This window comes from Chiloscyllium plagiosum, chromosome 6 (genome assembly GCF_004010195.1).
Source record: "Chiloscyllium plagiosum isolate BGI_BamShark_2017 chromosome 6, ASM401019v2, whole genome shotgun sequence".
Lineage (NCBI taxonomy): Eukaryota > Metazoa > Chordata > Chondrichthyes > Orectolobiformes > Hemiscylliidae > Chiloscyllium > Chiloscyllium plagiosum.
In genome coordinates this window covers 24,012-34,870 of record NC_057715.1, presented here as the reverse complement: position 1 = coordinate 34,870, position 10,859 = coordinate 24,012, and positions in this window count along the sequence as shown.

Here is a 10,859-nt window from a genome sequence, read left to right as displayed (position 1 = left end):
AATCATGCATAAAGGATTAGCTAGCTGGCAGAAAATAGAGGGTATGCAGAAATGAAGGTCTATACGGAACAGGCAGAAACGTGGGGTTGAGGATTATCAGATCAGCTATGATCTCAATGAATGACAGAGCAGACTTGATGGGTTTACTTCTGTTCCTATGTCTTATGGTCTTAATGGATTTTTTTGGTTGGCAGTATTTGACAAGTTTTTAATTTTTTTAAAAATTACATCAATGACTTAGATGAGGAAAGCAAACACATCATATCTAAATTTGCAGACAACACAAACATAAATACAAAGTTTGTTATAAAGAAGATAGGGAATTGACAGATGGATATAAATAGTTTGAGTGAGTGATCAACAATCTGACAGATGGAGTATAATGTAGGAAAATATAAACTTCTTCACTGGCAAGAAGAACAAAAAAGAGAACAACACGGGGGCAGGGTTGATAGTTGATGATGCATGTTTGATAAGATACAATGAGAAATCCTGCTGGGTCTCACAATGAAAATCCCTTCAAAGACCTTGATGTAACTTAAATTAGTGGCACAAATTGTGGTGTCAATTAGACATTTAACAAGGTAGCAATGATCATTTTTCCAATTTCCTTGAAAGAATGTGCCCTCTGTCCTGGCAGCTGCCATGACTCCTATATCATTGAGAAATCTCATGCATCTGCAGCTTTTGAGGATCCAATTGCCAGAAAAAATGTTAGATTCAGCTGACTGACTGTAAGTTATCCTCAGATGGCACTGATTCTCTCTCCATTTGAATTGTAAGTATAACGCAAGACTTGCGAGGAAGAAAGCCATGAATAAGGTCTCAGATGACTGGAGGGTAGTGAATATTGTGCCATTATTCAAGAAGAGCTGTAAAAAAAAGCCTGGAAAAAGCCGTGGGCAGCACGGTGGCACAGTGGTTAGCACTGCTGCCTCACAGCGCCAGAGACCCGGGTTCAATTCCCGCCTCAGGCGACTGCCTGTGTGGAGGTTGCACAGTCTCTCCGTGTCTGTGTAGGTTTCCTCCGGGTGCTCCGGTTTCCTCCCACAGTCCAAAGATATGCAGGTTAGGTGAATTGGCCATGCTAAATTGCCCGTAGTATTAGGTGAAGGGGTAAGTGTAGGGAAATGGGTCTGGGTGGGTTACTCTCCGAAGGGCCTGTTTCCACACTGTAAATAATCTAATATAGACTACTATGCCTAACATCAGTGGTAGGTAAGTTACTTGGGAAGTTTCTGAGGGACAAGATATACATGTATTTGAAAAGACAGGGATTGATTAGGAGTAGTCAGTATTGCTTTGTGAGTGGGAGACCATGCCTCACATATTTGTTAGAGTTCTTTGGTGAAGTGACCAGGAAGGTTGATGAGGTAGATGTTCTCTATGTGGATTTCAGTGAGACCTTTGATTCCACATGGCAGGCTGCTCTGGAAGGTTAGAACGCATGGAATCTAGGGTGAGCTGGCAAATTGGTTACACAGTTGGTTTGATGGTAGGAAGCAGAGGGTAATAGGGGAAGGATGCTTGTCGGACTGGAGGCCTGTGGTGTACCTCAGGGGTCGGTGTTGGGCCCAGTGCTGTTTGTTATCTATATCAATAATTTGGATGAGAATGTATGGTGAATGGTAGGACCATTATGGTGAATGGTAAGACCTTAATGAATATAGTGGAACAGAGGGATCTTGAAATTCAGGTTCACAGCTCACTGAAAGTGGAGTCATAGGTAGACAGGGCAGTGAAGAAGGCTTTTGGGCCTTCAAAGTATTACATATAGAAGTTGGGAAGTTATGTTGCAGTTATACAAAACGTTGATGAGGCTGCACTTGGAGTATTATGTTCCATTTTGGTCACCTTCTTATAAGGATAACGTTATTAAACCAGAAAGAGTGCAGAAGAAATTTACAAGGACTCACGGGTCTGAGTTATAGAGAAAGATTGGACAAGCTAGGACTTTTTTTCTTTAGAGCGTAGGAGACTTGGGGGTGGAGGGGTGAGGGGAATCTTATAGAGGTATATAAGATCATGAGAGGCATGGATAGGGTGAATGCACGCAGTCTTTTTTCCCAGGGTTGGGGAATCAATGACTAAATGGGTATCAGTTCAAGGGGAAAGAATAAAAAGGAATTTGAGGGGCAACCTTTTTACACAGAGGGTGGTACACATATGGAAATGAGCTACAAGCGGAAGTGGTTGAGGTGGGTACATTAACAACATTCAAAGGGCATTTGGGCAAATACATGGATAGGAAAGTTTAGAAGGATACGGGCCAAGTGGAGGGAACTGTAGTTACCATGGACAGACATTTTGGTCGTCATGGATCAGTTTGGACCAAAGGGCCTGTCTCCGTGCTGTAGAACTCTATCACTCTTGGACTATGAGAAGGATTCTGGAGGGCTTACACAGTACTCCTAATTATTTGTCACATGACTGGTATATATCTCTAAGAAATAAGTGCCTATTTCAAAGTGCCAACCTGACGTCAATACATGCTCTGCCCTTTTGGATTGCTCCCATGTCTAGAGGAACACATTAAGCTGTTATTTGCAAGACATGTGGCTAATGACTGTTTTCATTTCTAAGAACCAGTTATGTTCCTTAAGTTGCCATTAGAGGTTCATTGAAAATGAGTTTGATGGACCCAGCATGGCAGGAATGGTTGTCACTGTTGCTGCCGTGCAACAAAAGTGCAAGGGGTCGAAGAGCAACAAATGTGTTATCAAACCAAGGGCAAGCAGAAATCTGGTGAGGAGGCCAAATAGTCTTTGTGATAAAAAGAGTTAGCAACTGAAGGGCCCTTCAGTGTGCACTGACACACAGGAGAGTCAGTCTTTCATCCTCAATGCTATTTCCTCCAGGTGAGTGAAGTGCAGGTTGAGAATGTTCCAGGACACTCACAAAAGATGCCAGTTATTGTACTGGGACCTGCAACCTGTTAAAGTGGGTAACGATCAAGGTGATAGCTATCATGAACCTTTATGGGACTTACTCCATCCTCAGGGAATGTCGAAGGGACCTGTGTGGGATTTCTTAATCAGTCACCTCCAAGTGTCTTAAGATTGTAATTGTTGCTACTTGTGCCAGATCACACCAGTTTGCTCTTGATGATTTCAATGTTGCAACCTGAGCAGTAGGAATTGGCAACATGGCTGATTTCCCTGGGTGTAGGGCACCACTGATCATGCTGAAACGACCATAATGTAATGTAGCTAAGTTCATCAATAGAAAGGGATTCCATCAACTTGCATGTGATCCATGATAACTGATTTTGTTTCTTAGAAGTTTGCACTTGGTACCCTGGGAGCTGCCACAACTTCTACATTCCTTAGAACTCTTGTTCCTGCTGCATTTGAGGGCCCAGATGTTTTTTCAGGCTGGTTTCTAGGGAGATGGGCTACTCACTGTGACCAACGTCAGTGACTTGGTTATGTAATCTATTGACTGAGGTGGAGGGCAGCTACAGTGCAGTCTGTACTTCAACCACGGCCAGCATGAAGCAGACCATAGGTGTGCTGAAGATGAGGTTCTTCTGCTTGGACCAGATATAGGGACCTAGGTGGGTCCATATTTTATTCTCTGGACAGAGTCACATAGTCCTAGCATGCAGTGCTATGCGTAACAGGAGCAGGTAACAAAACTATGTGGTAAATAAAAACCAAAAGGATTGTGGATGCTGTAAAACAAAGACAAAAATAGAAATTGCTGGAAAAACTCAGCAGGTCTGGCAGCATCTGTGGAGAGAAACCAGAGTTAACGCTTCGGGGTCAAGTAACCTGAGAACAAAGATAAGGGAGAAACTTTTTCAGCTAGACAGTGGTGAACCTATGGAATTCACGGCCACAGAAGGTTGTAGAGGCCAAGTCATAGAGTCTATTTAAGACTGAGTTAGAAAGGTTCTTGATTGTTAAGGGGATCAAGGGTTATGGGGAGGAAGCTGAAGAATGAGGCTGAGCAACGTATCAACCATGATTGAATGGCAGAGCACAAACAATGGGCCAATTGGCCTAATTTCTGCTCTGTCTTATTGTATTATGGACCTTTTGTAACTTCTGAGGAAGGGTCACTTGACCTGAAAGGTTAAAGCTGATTTCTCTCCATAGATGAAGCCAGACCTGCTGAGTTTTTCCAGCAATTTCTATTTTTGTCCAAGCTATGTGGTGCATCATGAGAACTAGATGAATAGGGGGCAGTCTTCCAGGACGGTGCAAAGCCATTGAGCAGAGGGAACGTCACCTTCTGCACAACAGGGTATGGCTGGCAATTCGGGTAAATGAGAGTTGAGGGCAGTGACTATAAAACACTTCATGCTCAACATGCAACCAGTTTCTTTTTTAAATTCCAGGAGAGAAATGCTATCTATGGATTTGATTTCTGTTCACATTTGGTGTTTGTCAATAAAATGTTACGTTTTGAATCATTTGAAAGCTTCCTTGTATGTGATGGCCTCATATTGAATGATGGGTAACAGTGGACATTGGGGAAGAAGTACCATAGACATTGAGAGAACTGTGAGACCAAATGAGATTATGGATTGGTAAATTGTGCAGCCCACCGCTTAAGCAAAGTGTCAGAACTTGCAGTTTTTTGTGCAAGAAACTATCATCCACACCGTCCATGTGCTGTGAGAAGTGTTATTTAGTTTTGGCTGCTGTGCCAATACATTATGGCAACTTCAGACTGCTAACACATGACTCAGTGCATGGCTAAGATTCAAGCTAGCACCGGCACCAGTGATAACATTCCATTCCAGGCTGAGCCAGTGGCAGCATCGGTTAAGAGGGGTGCCATAGAGCTAGGGCAAGTAGTTAACGAGAAGCATCTTGGATGATTGCGTGAGAAGATTCACTAGATCTCGCAGATAGAAACTTCCATGAAACTCAACAAAATTATACTTTGCCAAAATGTGGTAAGAATCAGCGATATTCTATTGAGCAAAAGTGAGGACTGCAGATGCAGGATGTCAGAGTCAAGATTAGAGTGGTGCTGGAAAAGCACCGCAGGTCAGGCAGCATCCGAGGAGCAGGAAAATCGACGTTTCGGGCAAAAGTGAGTGTCCTGGACATGTTCCCTAAAGCACTCTGTGAGAAGGTGTCCCTAAAGCCCAAGTCCCTACCACCAGGGGATATATTTCCCTCCCCACCCCTATCCGCTTTCCGCAAAGTCCATTCCCTCCGTGTCTACCTCATCAGGTCCATGCCCCCCAACAACTCTGTAGGAAGCTAGAGAAGTGATTGCTGGGCCTCTTGCTGAGATATTTGTATCATCAATAGTCACAGGTGAGGTGCCGAAAGACTGGAGGCTGGCAAACGTGGTGCCACTGTTTAAGAAGGGTGGTAAAGACAAGCCAGGAAACTATAGACCGATGAGTCTGACCTCAGTGGTGGGCAAGCTGTTGGAGGGATATGGGCCGGGTGCTGGCAGGTGGGACTAGATTGGGATGGGATATCTGGTCGGCGTGGACAGGTTGGACCGAAGGGTCTGTTTTCATGCTGTACATCTCTATGACTCTATAACCCACCCTCCCCACCTGGCACCTTCCCCTGCCACCACAGGAATTGCAAAACCTGCGCTCACATCACCCCCCTCACCTCCATCCAAGGCCCCAAAAGAGCCTTCCACATCCATCAAAGTTTCATCTGCACATCCACAAATGCCATTTATTGTATCTGTTGCTCCCGACACAGTCTCCTTTACGCTGGGGAGACTGGACGTCTTCTCGCAGAGTGCTTTAAGGAACATCCCCGCACCAATCAACACCACCGCCCCGTGGCCGAACATTTCAACTTCTCCTCCTACTCTGCCGAGGACATGCAAGTCCTGGGCCTCCTCCACCGCTACTCCCTCACCAACAGATACCCGGAGGAAAAACACCTCATCTTCTGCCTCAGAACACTTCAGCATCAATGTGGACTTCACCAGTTTCCTCATTTCCCTTCCCCCCACCTTACCCCAGTTCCAACCTGCCAGCTCAGCACCATCCTCATGACCTGTCCAACATGCCAATCTTCCTTCCCACCTGTCCACTCCACCCTCCTCTCCGACCTATCACCTCCATCCCCACCTCCATCCACCTATTGCACTCTTAGCTACCCAAGGAGCAGGAGAATCGACGTTTCAGGCATGAGCCCTTCTTCAGGAATGAAGAAGGGCTCATGCCCAAAACGTTGATTCTCCTGCTCCTTGGTAGCTGCCTGACCTGCTACGCTTTTACAGCAACATATTTTCAGCTCTGATCTCCAGCATCTGCAGTCCTCACTTTCTCCATATTCTATTGAGCCAGGTTTCATTATGGGATCCTTTCATTCTGGTATTACCGTCAGTTGGGGTTATAACGAATGGTAGAGTATTCATTTTTTTCCATAACAGGCTGGCCAGGAATGTCTCCTGCTGTTACCACCTGCCATTTGCATACATTACAAAGAATGTACAAGTTCACATACCTACTTGGCATTTGACGAACCTGCCCTCTTCGGTCATGAGTCCCAGAATGTGACTTGAACCCAGAACTTCCAGTTTAGGTACAACATGCAATCACTTTGGCACAAGACTGCCTACAATTTATCACTACGCTAAATATTTGCCTTGGCTTTTATCTTTCGAATTGTTTTCCCTTACCAGATCCCTGCCCCACCTTACTATTTAGTTTAAAATACTCTATAGCCCTAAGTATTTGATAAAACAGGATACAGATCCCTATGTGATCCATTTGGAAGGTACCCAAATAGAACAGCTCTTTGTTTAACCAGTACAGGTACCATGAACTGAAACTCATTTCTCCCACTCCAATGAATCAAGAATCCAATTCTTTCCTTTCATTCACTATATGCCAATTTGGTCACTGCTGACTGGGAGTGCCATCGTGTTAAGGGTTTAGATGGACAGGAATTTGTCAAGTGTGTTCAAGAAAATTTTCTGATTCTATATGTGGATGTACCTACTGGACCTACTCTTGCGAAAAACTTGACCTACTCTTGCGAAATAAGGCAGGGCAGTGTCAGTCAGGGAGCACTTTGGGGCCAGCGACCATAATTCTGTTAGATTTAAATTAGTGATGGAAAAGAATAGACCAAATCTATAAGTTGAAGTTCTAAATTGGAGAAAGGCCAATTTTGATGGTATTAGGCAAGAACTTTCAAAGCTAATTGGGGGTAGATGTTCGCAGGTAAAGGGACGGCTGGAAAATGGGAAGCCTTCAGAAATGAGATAACGAGAGTTCAGAGGCAGTATATTCCTATTAGGGTGAAAGGAAAGGCTGGTCAGTATAGGGAACTTTGGATGACTAGAGAAATTGAGGGTTTGGTGAAGAAAAAGAAGGAAGCATGTGTCAGGTATATACAAAATAGATCAAGTGAATCCTTAGAGTATTAAGGCAGTTGGAATATACTTAAGAGGGAAATCAGGAGGACAAAAAGGGGACACGAGATAGCTTTGGCAAATAGAGTTAAGGAGAATCCAAAGGGTTTTTACAAATACATTCAGGACAAAAGGGTAACTAAGGAGAGAATAGGGCACCTTAAAGATCAGCAATGTGGCCTTTATGTGGAGCCGCAGGAGATGTGGGAGATATTAATCAAGTATTTTGCATCAGTGTCTACTGTGGAGAATGACATGGAAGATATAGAATATAAGGAAATATTTGGTGACATCTTGAAAAATGCCCATATTACAGAGGAGGAAGTACTAGATGTCTTGAAACGCATAAAGATGGATAAATCCCCAGGATCTGATCAGGTGTACCCTAGAGCTCTGTGAAAAACTAGGGAAGTGATTGTTGAGCCCTTTGCTGGGATATTTGTACCATTGATAGTTACATGTGAGGTGCCAGAAGACTGGAGGTTCGCTAATTAGATTAGATTACATGAGATTACATTACAGTGTGGAAACAGGCCCTTCGGCCCAACAAGTCCACACCGACCCGCCGAAGCGCAACCCACCCATACCCCTATATTTACCCCTTATTACCTAACACTACGGGCAATTTAGCATGGCCAATTCACCTGACCTGCACATCTTTGGACTGTGGGAGGAAACCGGAGCACCCGGAGGAAACCCACGCAGACACGGGGAGAATGTGCAAACTCCACACAGTCAGTCGCCTGAGTCGGGAATTGAACCCGGGTCTCTGGCGCTGTGAGGCAGCAGTGCTAACCACTGTGCCACCGTGCCACCCTAATGTGATATCACTTTTAAGAAAGGTGGTAAGGACAAGCCAGGGAACTATAGACCAGTGAGCCTGACGTCGGTGGTGGGCAAGTTGTTGGAGAGAATCCTAAGGGGACAGGATTTACACTTATTTGGAAAGGCAAGGAGTGATTAGAGATAGTCAACATGGCTTTGTGCATGGGAAATCATGTCTCATGAACTTGATTGAGTTTTTTGAAGAATTAACAAAGAGGATTGATGAAGGCAGAGCAGTGGAAGTGATTTTTATGGACTTGAGTAAGGAGTTCGACAAGGTTCCCCATGGGAGACTGGTTAGTCAGGTTAGATCTCATGGAATACAGGGAGAACTAGCCATTTGGATACAGAAGTGGCTTGAAGGTAGAAGACAGAGGGTAATGGTGGAGGGTTGTTTTTCAGACTGGAGACCTGTGACCAGTGGAGTGTCACAATGAATGGATGCTGGGTCCATTACTTTTAATCATTTATATAAATGATTTGGATGTGAACCTAGGGGGTAGTTAGTAAGTTTGCAGATGATACCAAATTTGGACAGCGAAGAAGGTTACCTCAGATTACAACAGGATCTTGATCAGATTGGACAATGGGCTAAGGAGTGGCAGATAAAGTTTAATTTAGATAAATGTGCGGTGTTATATTTTGGGAAAACAAATCTTAGCAGGATGATACACATAATAGTAAGGTCCTAAGGAAGTGTTGCTGAACAAAGAGACCTTGGAGTGCAGGTCCATAGCTCCTTGAAAGTACAGTCACAGGTAGGTAGGATAGTGAAGCAGGCGTTTGGTATGCTTTCCTTTTTCAGTCAGAGTATTGAGTACAGGAGTTGGGAGGTTATGTTATGGCTGTACAGGACATTGGTTCAGCCACCTTTGGAATATTGCATGCAATTCTGGTCTCCTTCCTATTGGAAGGATGTTATGAAACTTGAAAGGGTTCAGAAAAGATTCAGAAAAGCCGGTGTGGCCTCCTCTATATTGGGGAGACAGGCCGCCTACTTGCGGAGCGATTCAGAGAGCACCTCTGGGCCACCCGGACGAACCAACCCAACCAACCTGTAGCACAGCATTTCAACTCCCCCTCCCACTCCACCGAGGATATGCAGGTCATTGGACTCATCCACCGCCAAACCACAACAACCCGACGGTCGGAGGAGGAGCGTCTTATCTTCCGACTGGGAACCCTCCAACCACAGGGGATGAACTTGGACTTCACCAGTTTCTTCATCCCCCCTCCCCCCACCTTGTCTCAGCCGAATCCCTCCAGCCCGGCACCGCCTTCCTGACCTGCAGTCTTCTTCTTGACCTCTCCGCCCCCATCCTACTCCGACCTATCACCCTCACCTTGACCTCTTTCCACCTATCACATTTCCAACGCCCCTCCTCCAAGTCCCTCCTCCCTACCTTTTATCTTCTCCTGCTGAACACTCTCTGCTCATTCCTGAAGAAAGGCCTGTGCCCGAAACGTCGAATCTCCTGTTCCCTGGATGCTGCCTGACCTGCTGTGCTGTTCCAGCAATAAAGTTTCAACTTTGATCTCCAGCATCTGCAGACCTCACTTTCTCCTCAGAAAAGATTTACAAGGATGTTACCAGGGTTGGAGGATTTGAGCTACAGGGAGAGGTTGAATAGGCTAGGGCTGTTTTCTTTAGAGCATGGGAGGTTGAGGGGTGACTTTATAGAGGTTTATAAAATCATGAAGGGCATGGATAGAGTAAATAAATAAGGTATTTTTCCTGGGGAGGGGGAGTCCAGAAATAAAGCGAATAGGTTTAGGGTGAGGGGGCAATTTTTTTCTCACATAGAGTGGTGCATGTGTGGAATGGGCTGCCAGAGGAAGTGGTGGAGGCTGGTACGATTGCAACATTTAAGAGGCATCTGGATGGGTATATGAATAGGAAGGGTTTGGAGGGATATGGGCCGGTGCTGGCAGGTGGGACTAGATTGGGTTGGGATATTTGGTCGGCATGGACGGGTTGGACTGAAGGGTCTGTTTCCATGCTGTACATCTCTATGACTCTATGCTCAGGTAGCAATTTAGGGATTATAACTTTTGGATTTTGAATTTTAATTTCTTAGTCTTATCTATTTTATTGGTACCCGTATGAACTACAATCACTGGATTCTTCGCTTCCCACTCCAAGTTCCTCTCCAGCCCGAGGAAACATTAACCCTGGCACAGGGCAGGCCAACGCAGCCTCTGGGATTCATGCTCTTGGCTGCAGAGCACAGTATCTGTTCCAAACACTGCAGTGGAGCCTTGTGCTCAAGTTTCAAACACAGAAATCGATCACCGTCTCACTGGGACGAACTGTTTGGAGCCCTGGAGAACGTGGAGAGGTAAAATCGGAAAGTTAAAAGTAAAGTGAAAATGGTGTTGCATCTCTGTGAACAAGTGCCTTGGGATGGAGACCTTTCATCACTAACTTTCGCATTTGTTCTTTCTTTTTCCCTTCCTTCCGGCGTATGATTTTATGGAACTTCCAGCCAATGTTCCATGACTTTAAAAAAAAATTCCAGTAGTGTGCATTTGTTTTATGAGATCTTCAAAGTGCAGAGAAGGTGAAGGCACTGACGGGTGAAGGAAAGATAACAAAACCATTGTAAACATGTTGAAGGTACGCGATCATTGTACAGTTGCCAGCCAGCCATCGTTTGAGCTGGAAGGGAAAGCAGAAATCG